The following is a 22,748-nucleotide window of genomic DNA, read 5'->3' on the forward strand; positions in this document are numbered from 1 at the left end:
ATTGCAAAAATGAGTACGTTCTTTATCGCACCCGCTTCCATAACGAAGTCACTATAAGCAAGTGACTCGTTAGCTCTTGCATTGGAGCCTGGGTTTGGCGGTATTGACTCAGTTAAGTACTTGAGCTTACCGTCAGCAATGGCAGCATTCCGCAATGATGCCTCCTAGTCCGCAAAGTTAGACCCATCATTCTTCAGTCGTGTGAACTGATTCATGTGGTCCATGAATGCTTTTAGCCAGGACTCGCGTTCAAGTGTGGCACTTAGCATAGGGATTTCGTTATTTCCAGCCATTTGTTGTAATAGTATTATCAAAATAAAACGTATTCTACACTGCGAAAAGAAGAAAAATATAATAAGCATACTCATCGTTATGATTTAAGTCTAATGCAATACTGTTATAACGCGAAGTCTCAAGCATTTATACAATTGACCTTCCTCAAGAATTATATAAATGATCCCAAGACTCAATTATCTGTAAATTGATAAGCCAACCTTTTGGCTAATTCTACTTTTAGAATTCTTGGTCGATAAATTTCTGTAAATTCTATCTATAGTCCATCATAATTACGAGAAACTCTTCGGATTATAATGTTGAGGTAAACTAAGTCAACACAAACTACTTACCCAACGTAGAAGGGGTCATATGGAGAGTAAGGTCCTATATGCCTACCGACAAAGAAGGGATTCATAGCTATTTGGCCTATAAAAACTAGTCTCAATTTCAGGTTTTAGAGGAAGATCCCATCAACTTTATTTTAATTCATTTTAAGTGAACTAATATCTAGCATGCGAGAATAAATAAACTAAGGTGATGGCTTAAAAGGTGTGACATCTGTATATCAGTGAAAACTAACATCCAAACTATATGAGTCAATTTTCATGTATTTTAGTAGTAGGTGGTTTGGTTTAGGCGGAAAATGATGCACTAACTATCATGTGAAAGAAAAGCAATAAGAATGGAAAAACGTAAAACAAAAAAAAAGTCCTAGTGTGGCCTATCTACCAAAATGAACATAAATACAACTTTGGAATCCTTCCTAGGACCCGATTGCAAAAAAAAAGTCCTAGTGAAGCTTATCTTGATGTTCCATCTTGGTCCATGTAGCGGGAGTGAGCAATCCAATCTCCATCTTTAGTCTTCTCAAAATTACAATTAAAAATTACATAATAAACCTATTTACATTCTAATTTCAAAACCATAATGCTTAAAGAAAACCAAAAGGATATACGAGATCTCAAAATTACATTAAAATTATGTTTCCATCACTACGAAAACATAATTAACTAAGGCCACACTAGGTATTACAAATCACAACCGATTGCAAAAATACGTAAATAAACCATTCAACAAAACATTCAACTAAATAAAAATGCATCAACTATAAATTAAACATTCAAGACATAATTCCTTAATTATTTAGAGTAATTTATCCAAACCACCTATTTAAATGATCAAATTATGTGACAATTCCTCAATTACTCACAATAATTTCAATCTCAATGCATATTAATCTTGTAATATGAATTAATCCAATATTATTTTAAACCTGTTTAAAATAAATAGGTATCTTTAACTTGTGAACCTTTTCACAACAATTATTATACATTATAGATAATAATGTATAATCAATACTGGCCAAAACAAAACCAAAAAACAAAAAAAAACAAAAAACGAAACCCCCCTTTTTTTTCTTTTATTTTTCTCGGCATAACAAAAAAAAAAACAAAAACAGAATTTTTTTTTTTATATTTCTCTCGGCCTTTTGCAAGAAAATAAAAACAGCCCTATTTTTTCGGCATTTTGCAAAATGAAAAAAAAAAACCAGCTGTTTAATCCGTTTAAGCTAACATTATAAACATTAATTAAATACAACAGTTTAGATTCAATTTACGAATTTAACAATTAATTTGTCTCAGCTAATATTATTTAATTGTATTAAATAATCGTCTCATCATCACATTGACTAACTGTTTAGTCAAATACATGGACTAATGGTCGGTTCTATTTCGGATGCTATATTCTATTTTCGGAACAATTGTCGTTGGAAGCACCTAGACCAAAACACAATTTATAACTTCACAAACAACTCTACAATTAGTAAAGAGGCAAGTAAAGGTCGGATCCCAAGGGACGGGAATTGAGATGAGATTTCTATTGAAACTAGTGGTGTCTTAGGGGTGTCACAATTTGGGTTGATGTAGAAGGTCACTAAACTAAATAGCAATGAAAGTAAATAAGCAAGATGAATTGAAAGGGTTGTAAATAATTGATAAAAAGCACTAGGGTGTCATGGGGTCATAGGGGATTCATGGGAATTGATCATACAAACATGTTCTCAAATTATAAGCAAGCAATTATTATTGTGATGGATTGAGTTGAGTTATATCTTACAATCCTAGGAAAGTTTGGGTCCCGGAGCCGAATCGATTAGATTGTACAACACCTACAAGTCCACTTAGTCTTCCCTACTCAACAACATGCATGATCTAATGAGACTCGAGTTGGTTTATGTCTTACAAGTCTCATTGAAAAGATAGGTGATGGGTAAAAAATACAAGGATTCATAGGCTCACATTTCATCAAACATAACATGTGCATGAGTTGAGATCAAAACAAGCAAGCAAATAAACCATGAAAGCATATTAATTTAAGCATGAATCATTCCCCATGTTGGTTTCCCCTAATTACCCATTAACCCTAGCTATGGAACTACTCACTCATTATCATGTTGAACATGCTAGCAAGGTTGTCAATCATACCAACAAAGTGAAAGATGATGAACAAATGAAAGTAATTAGCAATAATTAAAAAGGGATTAAGAGAATTATACCTACTAATGATTCCAATAATAAAGCAAAGAATAATAGAAGTACTTGATGTTTAATTGAGAGGTTGTCAATCTCCCAATAATAACCCAAATAATATTCAATTACCCAAAATAAAGGATGAACAAAAGAGAGATTAAGGAAATAAAACTTGTATTAAAACTTGATTAATTATTGATTACAAAACTAAAGAGAGATTTGATTGATATTAACTACTCTAAGAATTGATAAGAAGAACATGCTCTTCTAATTAGACTAATGGGGTATTTATAGTGGAAATTAGGTGGATGCATTAGGGTTAACTAAGGGATTAAATGACGATTAAGTCCCTACTTAGGGAAACGCCGGTATTTTCTGAAGGAAGGGCATCTTTCTTGAAGCTTGAAGAAACGGATTTGCGCTGTCTTGGAATCCGTGCGTCTTAGGCACGGGACGGCCGGATTCAGGAGTCTCTGCCCGGGCGTCTTTGGGAGAAGACGGGCGTCTTAAGTCTTTGCCGGGCGTCTTTGGTAGAAGACGCACGGATTGTGGTCCTGGGGGACGGGCGTCTTCAGGGGAAGATGGGTGGATTGCTGCTCAGCCGTGTTTCTTCTTCTTTTCTTCCCTTTTCTTCATAAAATCCTTAGGGATTTCCTTGGGGATGCAAGGATCTTTCCTCATCATTGCCCAACTACTATAATATGTACAAAGGCCTTCTAATCTTGTCTCTCCTTGATGCTTGGTCATTGGATTCAATCAATTTAGTCTCATTTTGCCATGAAAATGCAAGGTTTGCACTCCTTTCCTACCAAGGACACAAAACCTCAAAGAATATGCAAAACAAAGAACTAAAGACAATAAATGACCCAAATATGCACTAAAAAGCATGGGAACAAGGCTAATTCGGGGACTAAATGTGCGCTAATTATGGTCACATCAAATATCCCCAAACCGAACCTTTGCTCGTCCCGAGTAAAGAGGTGACAAAGACTAGGACCATTATTTAAACTAACCTAATAGCATGGCCGATATGAGACAATTAGCGAGTCTCACTCCGCCCCTTCAACTCACAACAAGACAACCATGAGGTAGGATGCCTTCTTGCAAGGCAAGGTGGGTCTTGCCAAAATGGCGACACATCCAAACATTAAGCACACAAAATCAAATAAAGGATGTATCTACAAAAGGAATAGCCACTTCCTCATTAAGTGGCGGAGGCAACTAAAAGAGAACAAACTTAAGAGCATATATTCCGTCACAAATACTAGTTCAACAAATTACTAAGGCTAAGAGGATGGCACTAAATCACCTCCAAATGGTGTTAAACTAGACTACTTTCGTCCTCAATTTCCGAATACTTTCGTCAAGAGCGATCGGATGGTTATGGAATGATGATCCCCATGATGCTAGTAGCATATGACATGACAAGTCTCGAGTTCTCTACAAAAGTAAAGGTCATGGATCGTCCCAAGCTCGAAAAAGTGGCTTGACAAAAGGGCTTTTTGGGAATGAAATGCTCAAATCGTTATAAACAAGGGTGCATATGACTAGTATTCAAAATTTGACCTCGTTCAACTTTCACATTTCAAAAATTAGAGATGGGGTTTGTCCCTTCCGTGCTAATGTCCTTTGCTTTCGCCAATCGCTTATTAGGCAACCGGTTAACCTCTAGACAATAGCTTTTCGGGGTGATAGTCACTCTGTCTCTGGGCAGTTGAATTCACAACCGTGTGGGGGCCCAATTCAATGGATCCCTCTCCAAAGCACATCGAAGTGGTACGCCTCCATCAAAACAACTAAAATTCTCAATATTTCAACATTTCATAACAATTGAGGTTTCCTTGGCAATAAAACATTTCCACATACAAAATCTTTGAAATGAGCACTTCAAACTTATTGATAGAAAGTATTTTTGGGTTGCCGTACCACAAGGTCAATCAAGGTCACCTAGACAAGTTAACCAAGTCCACATCGCATCACGGGGTTGGATAGGTGACTCACATGCAAACCCTTGACTAGGCTTTGGGTCATGAGTCAAAAGACACTAGTATGACACTATCTAGGGTGTTTTACAACCATTCTAGTAGGCGAAGTCTTAAGGTGAAAAAATATTTGTAATGGCTTAGTTGCTCTTGTCAAAGTTCTCAATTAGGCACTTTTCAAAATATTTTATCTAAATGCAACTAAATGCCATGATGCAACTATTACATACCTCCTAATGTGAGTGATTCTACCAACTAATATGACATATAAACTAAATGCAAGTCCTAAGTTCACATTGTTATACCGCATCAATCAAAATAAAGCCACATAGTCATTAACATAAAGAGGAGAAAGGAGATTGGAAAGATCATACCATGCGGTCTTCAATATCCTCATGTCTCGGATGTGGCGTAGTCGATCAATGTGAACAAGGATAGAACAAACACAATATATACAATAATATATACTTGACTACACTACAAAGGAAAATAACATGTTTTTGGTTTTTCAATTTTCAAATTTTTATGGTTTTTTCGAAATTTTTCAATTTTTTTGGATTTTTCGAGTAAAAGTTAAGTTAGAATTCCCCATCCCCACACTAATATGGGCATTGTCCTCAATGGCGAAAATGATGGGAAATTATGCAAGCATGATGTATGATTTCTACACTAAATGCAAGCTACACTAATTTACACTACATGATGCATGGTTTTTGTTTATGACGGAGAGGATAATTTAGATTACCTCCCGTTGTGTATGTATGTACTTCCCCAAACCGAGTTAGACATTATTGCTAATGTCCTAAGGTTAGGTGTAGTTCATGCACACACTATGCAATGCATGAAACTAAATTTGTCATTTTGGATTTTAAAAAGTGGGAACAATAAAATGAGAACACCTCAATGGGGCCGAGGTGTTAGTCCTCTATGGTGCTAGGACTACTCCGACAATGATCAAGATTAATAAAATACAACAAAGAGAGAAGTAGACAAACCTCAAGAGGGTAGGAGCCTCCATAGTTTGCTAATATTCCATGATATCATCACTATCATCGTCTTCCTCACTAGAAGTGGACTTATCACCACTTCCCTCTTCACTTTGTTGTTCACCTTGCTCATCATCCTCTTCTCCTTCTTCACTAGCTTCTTCATCAATGTTATCATCCACAACCGCATCAACCGCATAACCAACAACCTCATCATCACCCGGAATACCCCTAGATGCACTCGGAAAGAAGACTTCCCTATCCGCCCAACTAGGCAAAGGGCATGCAGGGTCAAGTAGTCCTTGCCTAGCTAAGTGAAGGAGGGGTGGATATTGGGCTAAGTAAGCATCTTCCCGGTCCTTGAAGGCTTGCTTGTGCATCTCTTTCATAAGAAGAGTCACATAATCTTTGCTTGCTACAACACCTTCGGGCTTGAACTCTTGGTACTTAAAAGGATAGGGTGGTGTGACAATGGAAGTGGAGGGCATTTCAATTTCACCCTTTTGTTGTTGGATAATGTATTCGGCCTCTTTTGAAAGGGGAAGTAGATAGTTGGTCCGGTGGACACTTAAACGACAAATCTTCGAAGGCAAAGTAAAAGATCTAGCCTCACTAGTGAGCCACCCATACTTGGTGTCAAGAGGGTTATGAGAGACCCATTTGTACTTGTTTATCATAGTATCAATATCAATGAGATGACCACCCTTCTTTGCCTCATACTTGCTATCCTTGTTGAAGTTAGGATCAAAATATTTAGCCAAAAGAGTGACTAGACCTCCATTCACAATAACGGTAGTGCCTTGCTTCCCACAATCAACATTTAGCCATCTATCCACCAAAAGTCTTAGAGAGTTGAAAGGCTTGGTGAATTCCCTTCCAATGTTCAAAGCCGACTCAAGAAGAACAAAATCGAGTTTGGTGAAATGGTTGGTGTCTTTTCTTGCAATGATGGTGTTTCCTACAACCTTGTGCCACACTTTAATGCCCGGATGGTGGACTAATAGAGCGCGACTAGCATGAAAGCTCTCAAATTTCCTTCCGGAAATCGCCTCCTAAAGAGGGTCGGGGTCATATTTGCCAACATTCTTGAAATAACTCGGTGAATCACTAAGACCCAAAGCTTTACCCATTTCCTCAAAGGAGATGCGCCTACTAATATTAGCTAGGCGAAACTCGATGGTTTCCATAGTCTCAACCTTGTTAACTTTCAAAGAACTCAAAAATTCTAAGGTAAGGGAGGGGTATGTCAATTCTTTTGTTGTAAACAATTTCTCCAACCCCATGGCTTTAAAGAAGGCTCTAGTTTGCTCAAGGACACCCAACTTATCTAAGGCATCTTCACAAATAAACTTGGTGGATAGAAATGATTTACTAGCAAACTTGGCAAAAGTGTCCCTATGGGATTTGGAAATGAAAATTACCTCCGGATAATTCGAAAGTTGAGCAATTTTCGGAGTAGTAGATGTTGTTGCTTCCATGGGAGTTTGTTGTTGTTGAACCTCTAAGTTTGGGCTAGCTACCACCATAGCCAATGCTTTCTTTGCTTGAAGACTCTTTTGTCTTGATGAGAGTGCCTTTGCCTTTGGTGCCTTTGCCTTTGTTGCTTTTGTTGCTCCCTTTGTCTTTGCCATTGATGAATAAACCAAGAAAAGAGTGAAAATCTTCAATTTCTAGTGCACCCAAATCGATTTAAAGATGAAAGGCTTTGCCTTTATGAATTTAAAATTCGACTCAAAGGTTGAAGATTTTGTGCTTGGTTTTGATTTTTGTTGAAAGAGGATTGATTAATTTGTTGTTAAAAGGATGTTTTGATTTGATTTTAGTGAATGTTGTTGAGGAATCTTGTTTTTGTAATGGAGAGGATAAGGGTTTTGGAGTTATGGGGTTTATGGGTAGTGTTTTGAATGAAGGAATGAGGAAATGAATGTGGGATGGGGTTTATAATAAACCCGAAAAATTTGAAATGCAGGGGGAAGACGGGCGGCTTTTCTTCGGGACGCCCGGATTCTGTCTGGATGGGCTTCAGAATTCTCGCCTAAAGACGGGCGGATTTGAACAAAGAGGGGCGGATTTGAAAACACGGGACGGGCGTCTTTCAGAGAAGATGGGCGGATTCCTTTGCAGGGATTTTTCTTGTTTTCCTCAGCCAAAAAGACGGGCGTCTTCACTTCAGGACGGGCGTCTTTATGAAGACGTGCGGATTCTATTGCAGGACGCCCAGATTCGTTAATAGTCACAAAATTTCAGAAATTCAGCTCAGAAGGACGGGCGTCTTTTGCCCAATATACCCGGATTGTCTGAAGACGAGCGGATTCTCTTGAAACCGCTCGGGTTCTACCCCTTTTACCCGGATTCAGTTCCATCCGTGTACCTTGCATATCCCTTGTCATTTTTCATTCTTCAAAATCTCGTGTTCTTCATTGTGGGGGCACTACTAAGGCATGAATAGCCTAGGCAATTGCTATTCCCACACTAAGCTAAAACATTACACATCAATTGAAATTATTAGTCCCTCCCTCACTTCTCTCAAACATGATAATTATCTTGATCAAAGTATAAAAAATCCAAAAATGACAAAAATGTAAATTAAGAATTTAAAATGCGAGTTAGGGAGTTATAAATATTTACAAATGGTGGTTTAGGGAGGACTCCACCAAACTCTCATTCTTGATGAGATGTCAAGGGGGCATGTCCAAGGTGTTGTTGATGTTGCTAAACACCTTGAAAAAGTAATCAAAAGCTTGTTCATTGTCGTGATAAAGTTCTTCAATAGATCTTTGCCCTTGTTGTCGGTCTTGATCGATAGCATTACCAATGTAGGGATTGAAAATCCCTTCAAACTCATCGTCCCAAAGACCACAAACTTCATCCACTTGATCACTAAAGATCTCTTGAGTTGATAGAGACAACTCTCCCATTATCTTGTTTTGACCAATGAGGCCATCTTCTTCATTGCTTGACTTTGGTGAGCTTTGCAAGCTCTCTTTGTTACAATTCACTTGCTCTTTGAATGGAGCATCTTCAATTTTCTTCTTCCATTGGAGTTCCGACTTCTTCCTATCATCCTTCCGGCTATAATGATCGATCATGAAACATGGTTCATGTAAACGGGGAGCTCTCATAGTCTTTTCAAGATTGAAAGTTATACTCTCATCTCCCACTTCTAGAGTGAGATCTCCATGTTTCACATCAATCACCGCACCCGTGGTGTGTAAGAAAGGTCTTCCTAGAATGATTGGAATGTTGGAATCTTCTTCCATATCAACAATGACAAAGTCCACCGGGATGAAAAATTTCCCAATTAAATGCGGAACATCTTCCCATATCCCTAATGGTGTCTTCGTCGATCTATCGGCCATTTGGAGTGTGATATTGGTGCATTTAAGTTCTCCCATCCCCAACCTTTTACTCACCGAGTACGGCATAACACTCACACTAGCCCCTAGATCACATAAGGCTTTGTTGATCGTGGTGTCGCCAATGGTACACGGTATTGAGAAGCTTCCCGGATCCTTGAATTTTGGAGGTGAACTCCCTTGAAGAATTGCACTACTCACCTTAGTGAAGGCGATAGTCTCAAGCTTCCGGATCGACTTCTTCTTTGTGAGGATGTCTTTCATGTATTTCGCATAGGCCGGCACGTGATTGATTAATTCCGTGAAAGGAATTGAGACTTCCAAATTCTTCACAATTTCCATAAACTTTCCAAGTTGGTCATCAAATTTGGGCTTGGCTTGACGACTTGGAAAAGGAAGTCTAATCACAATGGGCTCCTTCTCCTTGACCTTGTCTTCATTTTTCTTTGAAATTTCTTCCTTTGATGATTCTCCATCTTTGGAGTTTTGCACAATTTCTTCCTTATCACTAGCTTCCACAACTTCATCCTCAACTTGCTTCTTCGGTGCTTCATACCTTGTACCACTTCTCAAGTGAATGGCACTAACCGTTTCATGTCTTGGGGGATTACTTTGAGGTGGTAATTGCCCCTTTTGTCTTTGTGAGCTTGAAGATGCTAGTTGAGTTAATTGGGTTTCCAACATTTTGGTGTGATCTAGGATGTTGTTGATGGTGGTTTCCTTTGTTTGACTATCTTTTTGCATTTGAGTGAAAAATTCTTGTTGATTCTTTTGCATTTGGAGGATCGCTTTTTGAACATCAAAACCTTGGTCATTTTGTTGATTGTATGGATTTTGATTTTGGTAACCTTGGTTTTGGTTGTAAAAGGGTCTTTGATTTTGGTTTCTCATGGGAGGTGGGGTGTATGTTGTTTGAGGGTTTTCAACATTTTGGCTTTTGTATGAGAGATTTGGATGGAATTTGGTGTTTTCATCGTAATAGTTGGAATAAGGGGTACCACTCTTGTATGCTTGGAAAGCATTCACTTGTTCATTTGTTCCCCTACATTCACTTGAGTCATGTCCCAAAGTTCCACAATTCTCACATATCCCACTTGGGATTGATGAGGATGCCGTCATGGCATTAACATGATGCTTTGGTGATTTCGAGGCTTCTTCAAGTCTAGCCATAGCTTTTTCAAACTTCAATTGATGGTATCAATGTGAGCACTAAGTTGAGCACCCAATTGAGTAGCGGAGTCCACTTCATGCTTTTCTCCTCTAGTAGCCTTGCGAGGTCTACTATATTGTGAGTTATGGACCGCCATTTCCTCAATTTTGTTCCAAGTTTGATTGTCATCAACTTCGGTGAACATTCCATTTGATCCCATGTTGAGAATGTTCCTTGAATCATCATATAGACCGTTCCAAAATTGTTGTACCAAGAACCACTCGCTCAGTCCATGGTGAGGACATGAGCGACAAATTCCCTTGAACCGCTCCAAGGCTTCATACAAAGATTCTTCATCCCTTTGCTTAAAACCCGTAATTTGAGCTCTTAGCATGTTAGTCTTTTCCGGTGGGTAGAATTTTTTGTAGAAAGCTAGAGCCAACTTTTTCCAAGAATAAATTCCGAGAGTGGCCTTATCAAGGCCCTTCAACCATTGTTTCGCGGTGCCAATTAGAGAAAAAGGAAATAAGACCCATCGAATTTGGTCTTGAGTTACACCGGTTTGAGAAATCGCATCACAATAGTAAAAAAAGGTCTCCATATGAGAATGAGGGTCTTCACTAGGCATCCCCCCAAATTGGCTCATTTCGACTAATTGGATAAATGCGGATTTGGCAATGAAATTTCCGGTTAGATGTTGTGGTGTGGGAGTACCATTGGGTAGGTTCTCCTCGGTGGGTACAGAATGTGATGAAAACATAGGCATTGTGGGTTGATTTTACGTTGTATTTTGTGTTGGGTTCTCCTCACCTTCTCTTGCAAAAAGGTTGATGAACTCAATAGTTGGTGGAATATCTACAACCTCACTAATACCTCTCAAATTTCTCCTAGCAAGTCTTCTATTGGTTGTCAAAGTTCTTTCAATTTCACGATCAAAAGGTAACAAATCACCTTGTGACCTTCTAGACATGCAAAATATCAAACAACTCGAAAACAATTAGAACAAACCTTGAGGAATTTTACTTCCTCAAGGCAAAGAAAGACACAACTAAAAACAATATAAGAAAATCTAAATCAAGATAACACCGACCCGGTAACGGCGCCATTTTTGGTCGGTTCTATTTCGGATGCTATATTCTATTTTTCGGAACAATTGTCGTTGGAAGCACCTAGACCAAAACACAATTTATAACTTCACAAACAACTCTACAATTAGTAAAGAGGCAAGTAAAGGTCGGAACCCAAGGGACGGGAATTGAGATGAGAATTCTATTGAAACTAGTGGTGTCTTAGGGGTGTCACAATTTGGGTTGATGTAGAAGGTCACTAAACTAAATAGCAATGAAAGTAAATAAGTAAGATGAATTGAAAGGGTTGTAAATAATTGATAAAAAGCACTAGGGTGTCATGGGGTCATAGGGGATTCATGGGAATTGATCATACAAACATGTTCTCAAATTATAAGCAAGCAATTATTGTTGTGATGGATTGAGTTGGGTTATATCTTACAATCCTAGGAAATTTTGGGTCCCGGAGCCGAATCGATTAGATTGTACAACACCTACAAGTCGACTTAGTCTTCCCTACTCAACAACATGCATGGTCTAATGAGACTCGAGTTGGTTTATGTCTTACAAGTCTCATTGAAAAGATAGGTGATGGGTAAAAAATGCAAGGATTCATAGGCTCACATTTCATCAAACATAACATGTGCATGAGTTGAGATCAAAACAAGCAAGCAAATAAACCATGAAAGCATATTAATTTAAGCATGAACTATTCCCCATGTTGGTTTCCCCTAATTACCCATTAACCCTAGCTATGGAACTACTCACTCATTATCATGTTGAACATGCTAGCAAGGTTGTCAATCATACCAACAAAGTGAAACATGATGAACAAATGAAAGTAATTAGCAATAATTAAAAAGGGATTAAGAGAATTATACCTACTAATGATTCCAATAATAAAGCAAAGAATAATAGAAGTACTTGATGCTTAATTTAGAGGTTGTCAATCTCCCAATAATAACCCAAATAATCTTCAATTAACCAAAATAAAGGATGAACAAAAGAGAGATTAAGGAAATAAAACTTGTATTAAAACTTGATTAATTGTTGATTACAAAACTAAAGAGAGATTTGATTGATATTAACTACTCTAAGAATTTATAAGAAGAACATGCTCTTCTAATTAGACTAATGGGGTATTTATAGTGGAAATTAGGTGGATGCATTAGGGTTAACTAAGGGCTTAAATGACGATTAAGTCCCTATTTAGGGAAACGCCGGTATTTTCTGAAGGAAGGGCATCTTTCTTGAAGCTTGAAGAAACGGATTTGCGCTGTCTTGGAATCCGTGCGTCTTAGGCACGGGACAGCCGGATTCAGGAGTCTATGCCCGGGCGTCTTTGGGAGAAGACGGGCGTCTTCTGGGTGCTGCTTCCCGGGCGTCTTTGGTAGAAGACGCACGGATTGTGGTCCTGGGGGACGGGCATATTCAGGGGAAGACGGGCGGATTGCTGCTCAGCCGTGTTTCTTCTTCTTTTCTTCCCTTTTCTTCATAAAATCCTTAGGGATTTCCTTGGGGATGCAAGGATTTTTCCTCATCATTGCCCAACTACTATAATATGTACAAAGGCTTTCTAATCTTGTCTCTCCTTGGTGCTTGGTCATTGGATTCAATCAATTTAGTCTCATTTTGCCATGAAAATGCAAGGTTTGCACTCCTTTCCTACCAAGGACACAAAACCCCAAAGAATATGCAAAACAAAGAACTAAAGACAATAAATGACCCAAATATGCACTAAAAAGCATGGGAACAAGGCTAATTCGGGGACTAAATGTGCGCTAATTATGGTCACATCAACTAACCTTTTAGTCATATAAGGCATCAATGTGATTATATTTCCATAATCACATCTCTCAAACACAACCTTTAGGTGTGACTTTTAGGGACCAGTTGATCATCGCCATCAGTATGATAATAACGTCAAACTTTCTAGCAAGCCAACCGTTATTAAGTAATCATTAATCAACTGATAAAATACTAAGTATAACCTTATGAACCTATAAGAGATTTATAAATGTTATCACACTAATTGTGGAGGACACAAGCTCCAGCATGCGGTCCCCCCACTGGCGGTGTGGAATACTTGTTGCGATGAGTATTCTGGCAGGACTACACAGTGTAGTTAGGTGTGTGGTGATGTGACGAAGTTGGTTGATGGGATTGGTTTGTAATGTCATTTCATTACAGCTGTTTGTTTTGTGTAATCAGTACTGACCCCGTTTAATTATTTTAAAAACTGTGGTGATCCATTCGGTGTTGGTGAGCAGTTATTGAGCAGGTAAGAGTTGATGCGCATAAGATAGCTGGGTTGAGTCATCACGAGCAGTCTTAGAAGTCTTTCGTTGTGTCGAACATTCTTTTATTTTGTTTAGTTGGTTGACATTTTGAGAACGGTTGTATTTCACTTTATCAGTTTCGGATTTGGTTTGTATTGCTTTAAATGTAATTATTAAAGTACGTTTCTTTATGGTCTATTTGATTATCATTGCCTCGGGTAACCGAGATGGTAGCGTTCTCATGCTTTAAGTGGTCCTGGTAAGGCACTTGGAGTATGGGGGTGTTACAAATTGGTATCAGAGAGACTATTTTGGAACCTGTAACTAATGAACCCAATGAACTTAGGGAGTTAAAATAAAATGAACCCGGGTAGGAGTTGTTAAGAGCTAATGCAAAGTCTCGATCTCGCCCTACAACTTTGAACCAGTCACAATGGGGTGTGTCATGGGAACGTTATATGTTTGTTTAAGTATGTTGCATGTTTATTTAGAATGTGAATTGGTGGATGAATGCATGTGGAGGATAGGAGATGTGTGGTGAAAGATGATGATGATGATATGAGTACATATGATGTTGATTGAATAGCGGGAATTGTATGATGAATGTTTTATACGTGGCATTTTAGAAACATGTGAGACCATATAATTCCTACTCCACATATATTAAGCCGAGGGAGGAGTTTGATGACTTCAAGATGACTTCTGGTATGATAGTTGCTGAGTATTATCACAAGTTCAACGAGAAGTCTAGGTATGCAGAGGATATGGGCCTAAGCCAAGAGAACTTGGGATTGAGGTTTGAGAAGGGGTTGACACCCAAGATTATAGAGAAGTTACCGATAGGAGTCCTTACAGATGTTAAGGAGGTATATGAGCGTGACGGGAGAGCTGAGAGGTTAGTTGAGATAGCTAAGGAGAACAGAGAGAGAGAGAGAGAGAGAGAGAGAGAGAGAGAGAGAGAGAGAGAGAGAGAGAGAGAGAGAGAGAGAGAGAGCTTCTGAGAAGAGGAAGGCTAAGAGCGAGGGTGGTGGTTAGGCTAGTTACAAGGGGGGCGGCCATAACCAGGTGAGAGCTTACTCATCGGGGTCGGGGTTTAGTGGTGGAGCTTCTTATGGATATGGTCGTGGTGGTGGTGGTAGCAGCCGGGGTTTATCTTGTTTTAACTGTGCTGGTGTGGGCCACAAGAGGCATGAGTGTACCAGTGCTTTGGGAAGGGGTTTCAAGAGGCAGTAACAGGAGAGTTTCTCTCAGAGTCCCTCTCAGAGTTATGATAGTAACAGGCCGGCGGGGTCGTGGAATAATCAGGGTGGTCAGAGTAACAACAATGGTGGGGCTAACCGCAATGGCGGTAATTCATACCAGAGACCGGCGACGAACAACAACAACTAGGGGTCAGCTACTAAGCTGTCTACTTCAGCTAGTACTGTCTAGGGAGGTAAACAGAAGACCAGTGGTAAGCTCTTCATTATGGAGTAGAAAACAGCTGAGGATGATGCTGACGTTATCACGGGTACTTTTCTTGTTAATGGAGTCTTTACCTTTGTTTTGTTTGATTCGGGGGGCGTCACAATCTTTTGTATCATAAAGTCATGCTAAGCTTTTGGGTTTAAGAGAGTTTGAGTCTGTAAAAAAGGAGGTGTTCATACCGTCGGGTGAGTCTGTATCTTGTGGGAAGTTGTATAGGGGTGTGTCTATGATAGTTGGGCAGGTTGACCTACCAGTTGACTTATTAGAGTTTCCTTTGGTTGGTTTTAAGATGATTGTTGGTATGGACTAGTTGGGTAAGTACAAGGCTAAGATAGACTGACATCAAAAGAGAGTCTCTTTGAGAGGTCCTAAGGGGATTAGTGTGTCTTATCGTGGGTTTGTTGTCAAACCCAAAGTTAAGTTGATTGCAGCAGTGACCTTGAAGTCCTATCTCAGGAAGGGGTGTCCGTTGATACTATGCCATGTGAGAGACCATAGTATGGAGAGTCCGACAGTTGAACAGATACCAGTGGTGGGAGAGTTTCCGGATGTTTTTCCAGATGAGATACCGGGTTTGCCACCAAAGAGGGAGATAGATTTCAGTGTTTATTTGAAACCAGGGACGGGACCAATCTCTAAGGCACCGTACCACATGGGTCCTAAGGAGTTGGAGGAGCTGAAGAAACAGCTAGATGATTTGATTGAGAAGGGATACATTAGACCTAGTCACTACAACGAAAACACGGGAAACTGACGGAAAAATTAAGGCCACACTGACGGCCTTTCCATCGGTATTTCAATTTACTGACGGAAATTCCGTCAGGAATCAGGGTCATCTTATTTCGTCAGTAAAAAACCTGTCCTGGCGGAATTTCCGTCGGTCTTACAAAATACTGACGGAACTTTGACGGAAAATCCATCTTTATTTTCAGCTCGAAAGTGACGGAATTTCCGTCAGTTTTTGCATTACTGATGGAAATTCCGTCGGTGTTATCTGACACGTGGCTTTTTCTGTGATTTCAGGGAAAATGGGGAAGATAGTTAGTGACGGAATATCCGTCAGTGTTTCCATTTTACTGACGGAATTTCCGTCAGTAGCTAGACACGTGGCACTTTTCTCATTAATGCGGAAAAATGATGGAGAAAAATGTGACGGAAATTCCGTCGGTTTTGCAAATTGCGATGGAATTTCGCCGATTTATTAAAAAACAGGAATGGAAACGGCAGACTGCTTTGCCCGGCCGATCGTTTTTGCATCGTTTCAAATACAGCCACGATGCCTATTTGCATCGTTTCCAATATAACCAAACCCTGCAAAACACATCCAATCGTTGACCGCCAAGCGGGAATCCATTTTCACGTCGATCGCTAATGCGGGAATCAATAGACAACAAAAGAGAAGGGGACACAAATTGTTTTACATAAAAAGATAGTCAAATTTGTACATTGTCTTACAAATTAAACACGAAATAGAATTGTCTTACCATGTTTTTCATACTCCCTGCTAGACGACAATACTAACCAAACTAAAGTTCTAACCTAAAGGTTCTAACCTAAAGGCTCTAACTTATTATAGTCTCAATAAAACTACCACTACCTCCAAACCCGTCATCACCACCCCCAAAGTCATCCCGTCTATGTGGAGGAAATTGTGAACACGTGTTTGCGGTTTGAGATGCTTGCATATCAGCCCAAGCCTTTTTCATTGCCGCCATTTGTTCAGCCTGTTCACGAACCTGTCTTTCAAGAGCAACTCGAGCGGCTCGGTCATCATTCATTTGGGTGGAAAGCTGTGAAATCATGCTAGGAGCATAAGAGAAAGACCGTCGGCCAGCTTTGTTAGGAGGAATATCATACCATATTTGGGCCCCTGTATCTCCGGTCCCAAACATCCGGTTCTTCTCGTCAAAGCCTCCTACAGCCTTGTAGTAGGCCCGAATCTCGTCGGGAGACTTTCCAGGTGGCAATGGCTGACTCATCTCCGCTTGGAAATCACGCTGAAAAAAGAGAAAATCGTCAGAAATGATATATATACCTATCTTTATAAGAAATAGATTATCGTTCTTTGTAATAAAAATACATATTAAATTAAATACAAGAATTTACCTCAATCTCAGCCGCTCGAGGGTTAACCCACTCGCCCTTCTTATTTTTCTTCGTCTTCATGAACATCTTGGGGGGGGGGGTGGCCCCTTGACCCTGAAATTAGTATGGAAACAAGTAAAATCAAGTATATATTTGTCAATCATATATATTAACCACTTTTTAAAAGCAATATAAACAATACTTACCAATTCCTTGAAAGCATCGGAGCAACTCTTCCGACCAAGAGTGTGGGTGCCCTATGCTTTCCCATCTTTCCCACCCGACTTCTTATTTGCCGTGTTGATTTTCGAATGTTTGGCAAAAGTAGGATCATTTGGCCTATTCCTAAGTTTCTCCAACCAAGTAACAGGCACCCACTTTGGCGGTTTCTTATTATATTTTAGTCTATTAGTAAGAGTGGTAATCCACCTCGTTACCCTCGACTGCCACTCAGGCACAGGATCATACTCAGGATCGATGGATCTTACATGACTCTGTTTCAAAAACAAGTGTGAAATTAGTTATATAAAACTTATGAAAATTCTTATAAACTTAAGAAAATTATTATAAACTTAAGAAAATTATTATTGAAAAACATAATTACCGCAAAGTAATTCCACATCTTCTGACGCTGTACGTTACTCGCTTCACCCCACCTAGTGAAGTACTCATCTCGTGTGTTACGGGTGAACGACCAAGTAACATATTTCTTGATTGGTTCGTCATCCCACCTGAAAAACACATAAAGATTTGAAATTAAAACTGTAAATGTTAAGTTTTAAAAAAAAACAATTAACATAACTTACCAATAATGATCATGCCGAGCACGGGCCGATGAGAGAGTCACCTGCATCTCCTCCTGTCTCCGTGATGGAGGATCAGGATCCTCCTCATTATCAACCTCCTCGTCCTCCCGATTTTGTTGAGATGCATTTGCATTACTATTGCTCCCAAAAACACGGCGAAAAATGTTCGGCATAATCACTCCATGAAAACAATTCAAATTGTTAGTTCAAAGAAAAAATCGTTAGTTCAAAACAACCATTTATGCAGAGTATATATAAACAATTGAAACAAACACTAACTATGGAAAACTGTGAACTAATTACCACTTGCCTCTTCTTCTAATATATAGTCTTTTTAGCCTATTTCAGCACGTATTTCTATGCATTTTTATACTGTTTTTATGGTATTTTGCCCCGAATTGGCTACTTTGGTTCGTTTTGTCCATTTTGTAGAAATGAACGCGAAAGTAGTGGAATCGTACTCTTTTTCGTCCTTTTTGCATGCATTTAGAGGAGACGGGATCTGTCCAGAGTGAGATACTGCATTGTGAAGCGTCATGGCATGGATTACGAGGCATTTAGGCGCGGACTTGAGCTGAAAAGAAGACGAAGTACTCGATCGAGCAGTTTTACCACTCGATCGAGTGGTTTTTACGTCTCCCATTGGTCGATCGAGTAGAATTCTACTCGATCCTTAGCCTGCAGAAAGATGAGTTACTCGATCGAGTAACTTTCTACTCGATCGAGTAGTTTTGCTGGGTTGTTTGCTCGATCGAGTGGTTTTATTCCACTCGATCGAGTGGTTTCGCTGATTTGGGCTTCTAATTAGCCCGTGTTATGTTTATTTCGTGAAAACTTAATTACTTTGCTATTTAAGCATGCTTTACTAGGTCATTAGGATCTATCTTTCATATTATCAGAAACTTTACTACGTTGCTTTACATTACTCACTGTAACTTTATTTCGGGATTGCTTTCACTTGGATTTTGTGTTCTTTACGCCGTAATTCGCTTGGATTGTAATTCCTTTCTCCTTCTTTATTAATAATTAATCTTTTGCTTGGTTTAACTGCTTGTTACTCCATTCAATTCCCTTGCCCTAATTTCTCTTTATGCTTTTTACTTCTTATTTCATAATGTTCACTGCTGGAAATCCAATTGCTGTTAGTTTAATTAGAGACACGAGTAGCTAAACCCCTTTCATGTTGGGATTAGGGGATCTGCGGTAGGAAGGTGACGATGTATTAAATGAAATAGATGAAATAATTACGAGACTCTGTCACCATAGCAATTTAACTGTATTTATTCAACTTAGTTGAGTGCACACGTCTGAGTTAACCTTTAATCTGGCTAAAATTAATCCTAGATCGAAAGATTGGACTAAACAGGCCTGCTATGAACAGTAGACTACCCTGATGAGAATGAAAGTTAAGTTAGTGGTATTTTAGGATAGAAAGTGGATCGGAAGGACCTTTCAACATCTGTCTTACATTAATTCGTCTGAGTCATTTACAGCTGAGTCACTGGACTACCGTAGTGAACTGAAATCCTAACATGTCCCTCTTTATCTGATAGTTTAATCTTATTTCTCTGCCTTTATTGCTCTCGCCCTTTATTTCTCTTTCCTTTAAAACTTCGTAGTTTAGATAACAATTCAAACAACCCCACCATTTGTGACCAAATAGACGGACTTCTACAGATATCTTGCCTCCCTGTGGAGATCGACCTGACTTTCCTAGCTATATAGTTAGTTTAGTTAGTTTATTTTTGACAGGTACACGACAGACGTGTCAAATTTTGGCGCCGTTGCCGGAGAGGCAATTGCCCTATTTGTTTTCGTTCCGTTTATTTTATCCGTCTCAGGGAATTTCTATTCCTTGCGACCGTTCTTATTATTTTCTTTCAGTGTTGTTTATGCCCAGGTCAAACAAGTTAGAATTAGTTTCAGCTGATTCAGAACCAGAGAGACTATTCAGGCATAGACTCCGTCTGCAGGGAAAATCACGAAAGGAAGACTTGAGTACTTTCGAGCCAGAGCTATATCACTCTCTTTTCGAAGACAGTCCGTTATCACCAGTAAAGATGCCAAAGCTTTCTAGTCATTCAGTGCCTAAAGCATCCTCTATTCCGAAGGGTTTCAATCTCCAGACTAATGATGGGAATATATTCCACATCCGTCTCTCTTATATCAATCCGGTGGAGAGAAATATTTATAGAGGTGTGACAGGTGAAGATCCAAGGAAGCATATAGAGACCTTTACCGATTATTGTTCTACTATCCCCGCCACTAAGGGGGTAACTCTGGACAAGATTAAGGAAGTTCTATTTCCTTTCTCTTTAGGCGATTCACCGGGAGTGGTGATCGACTTGGACCGCACACAATTTGTTGGGGTTCTGATTGGGAGTCTCTTGCTCTTGCATTATACAAGATATATTTCCATCCACAACGCACCAATTTGCTGAGGGCCAAGATTACTAGTTTCAGACAGGCTCCCGATGAAAGTTTCTATGAAGCATGGTCGCGATTCAAGAAGTTGGTGAGGTCTATCCCTCACCATGGTTTTGACCCATGGTTTCTGGCTAACCAGTTCTACAATGGGCTGTATGACGACCAAAGAGCCATACTTGATGCGGCATCTAGTGGAAGATTCCAGGAGAATACAGATGACGATAAGGGATGGTCTCTTATTGAAGAGTTGGCTAATCACAATGCTGAGTATGGTAACCCGAGGTATGGGATTAGAATAATTCATGCAGTTGATAAGCAGGTTTTGGCTCAGCTGGAGGTCATGAATGCTAGATTTGACAAGTTGGAGTTACAAGCTGCTGGGGAGCCTCAGACGGTCCATGTTCTTACTAGAGGAGAGACTGTTTCTTGTGAGAGATGTGGGAGTAATGATGGCCACACTCCTGTTGGCTGTCTTGTAGAGAAGGAACAAGTCCTTGCCTTTCAGCAATATAGGCAAGGAAGGGGTTCCTATTACAATAATCAAGGGGCAGTCCATCCCAATCTGAGGTGGACTAGTCAGAACGTGCTCAATCCACATCCTCCTCCGCACCAGCACCAGCCTTATGTCCCTCCACACAAGAATCAACAAGGCTTTCAAAAGCCCCCTTCTTTTACTCCTCCTAACCATGGTGCATCATCTTCCCGTGGGGTGAGTGAAATTGGTGAGCTTAAGTCTATGTTGCAAGCCTTCACAAAGCAGTGGCAATTGAGTGATCAACAGAAAGATGCGTCCATAAAGGTACTTGAAGCTCAAGTTGCCCAATTAGCCACTAATCAGTCCACAAGAAAGTAGGGTCAATTACCGACTCAAAATGAGAAGAATCCACACGAGACGGTAAATTTCATCAATCTTAGAAGCGGTCGTTCATATGAGGGACCAGAAATGCAGAAATCAGACCCGAGGAGAGCTGTAACTGATGGTGAACAGTGTTCTGGCGAAGAAAATGAGCTCACGGCAGAGAAAGTGCTCGATCGACTTGTTTCAGGTGGTCGATCGAGCAGATTTGGGGACGAAAGGGGTCGATCGAGTGAAAATACCACTCGATCGAGTGAACAGGAGAGGCATAATGGTCAATCGAGTAGTTGTTCTACTCGATTGAGTGATGAGCAAAATGGAGTTGCTCGATCGAGTGAAAATCTCACTCGATCGAGTGATATTATTGAAGATTCTACTCGATCGAATGGTTATGTTGCTCGATCGAGTATTTTTTATGACGGGAAGATTATTCGAGGGCTTGCTAGTGCTCGTTTAAGCGATAAATCACCGGAAAGACCTCGTTCGAGAGGTAAGAAGCGTCCAAAGGATACATAACTTACTCCGGAAGATACATTGGAGGAGAGAAACAAGGGACTCGAGATACCTATCACGGTTCCCTTCCCGAGGCGGTTGCAGAATACTAAGGCCAATCAACAATTCGGTAAATTTGTCGAACTTCTGAAAAGCTTGGAAGTCACTATGCCGTTCACTGAGTTGCTGACAAAGGTACCCTCTTATCTTAAATTTATGAAAGAAATTATATCGCGTAAGAGGAGTATTAGTGATAGTGAGACCGTAGCTTTGACTGAGGTGGGGTCAGCCCTATTTCAAAATAAGTTAACTCCTAAGCAGTCAGACCCGGGTAGTTTTTCAATTCCGTGTCATATCGGTAACTATTTGATTGATAACGCGCTATGCGATCTAGGCGCTAGCGTGAGTGTCTTACCATTGTCTCTGGCTAAGAGACTTGGTTTGACAAAGCTGAGTTGCACCAACATGACAGTCCAGATGGCCGACCGTAGTATATCACGGCCACTAGGTATAGTAGAAGACGTACCTGTAAGGATCGGGAGGTTCTTTATTCCCGTTGATTTCGTTGTCTTAGACATCCCCGAAGATGCACACACCCCTATTATTTTAGGGAGACCATTTTTGTCTACTTCTCGTGCAGTTATTGACGTCGGGGGGAAGAATTTGACTTTCAGGTAGGGGACGAAGAGCTGATTTTTAATCAGTCTAAGTCCCGGAGGGCTCCCATACAGGCTCAGCCTTGCAATGCTCTCTCTTCTATTGACCCTATTATTGACACTCCAGTTGAAAATTTGGAGTATTGTGCTGCAATTGTTACCCCTCCGCCTCAGACTGAGAGCAAAAAGGAGGAAAGTTCGTCTGTTTTCCTTGCTACAGGTACAAATGAAAGCAATGATGGAGTTATCAAAGGGTGTTGTGCAACCGCTGTCAATCAAATTGGGAGTGAGAATGCTAAAGGCGGTGATAGAGGAGAAAGGACGAAGAAAGT

The 22,748-nt window shown here is 39.9% G+C and overlaps 2 non-coding genes across 2 annotated transcripts; one reads left to right on the plus strand and one right to left on the minus strand.

Moving 5' to 3' along the window:
• Window positions 1-10,568: 10,568 nt before the first annotated feature.
• On the plus strand, window positions 10,569-10,675 carry LOC141589217 (small nucleolar RNA R71). Its single transcript, XR_012520167.1, has one exon. It is a non-coding gene; the product is annotated as a small nucleolar RNA R71 (small nucleolar RNA).
• Window positions 10,676-20,419: 9,744 nt separating this feature from the next.
• On the minus strand, window positions 20,420-20,526 carry LOC141589438 (small nucleolar RNA R71). The gene has a single exon (XR_012520376.1). It is a non-coding gene; the product is annotated as a small nucleolar RNA R71 (small nucleolar RNA).
• Window positions 20,527-22,748: the final 2,222 nt, after the last annotated feature.

The sequence above is a fragment of the Silene latifolia genome, chromosome 6 (assembly GCF_048544455.1).
Source record: "Silene latifolia isolate original U9 population chromosome 6, ASM4854445v1, whole genome shotgun sequence".
Classification (NCBI taxonomy): Eukaryota; Viridiplantae; Streptophyta; class Magnoliopsida; order Caryophyllales; family Caryophyllaceae; genus Silene; species Silene latifolia.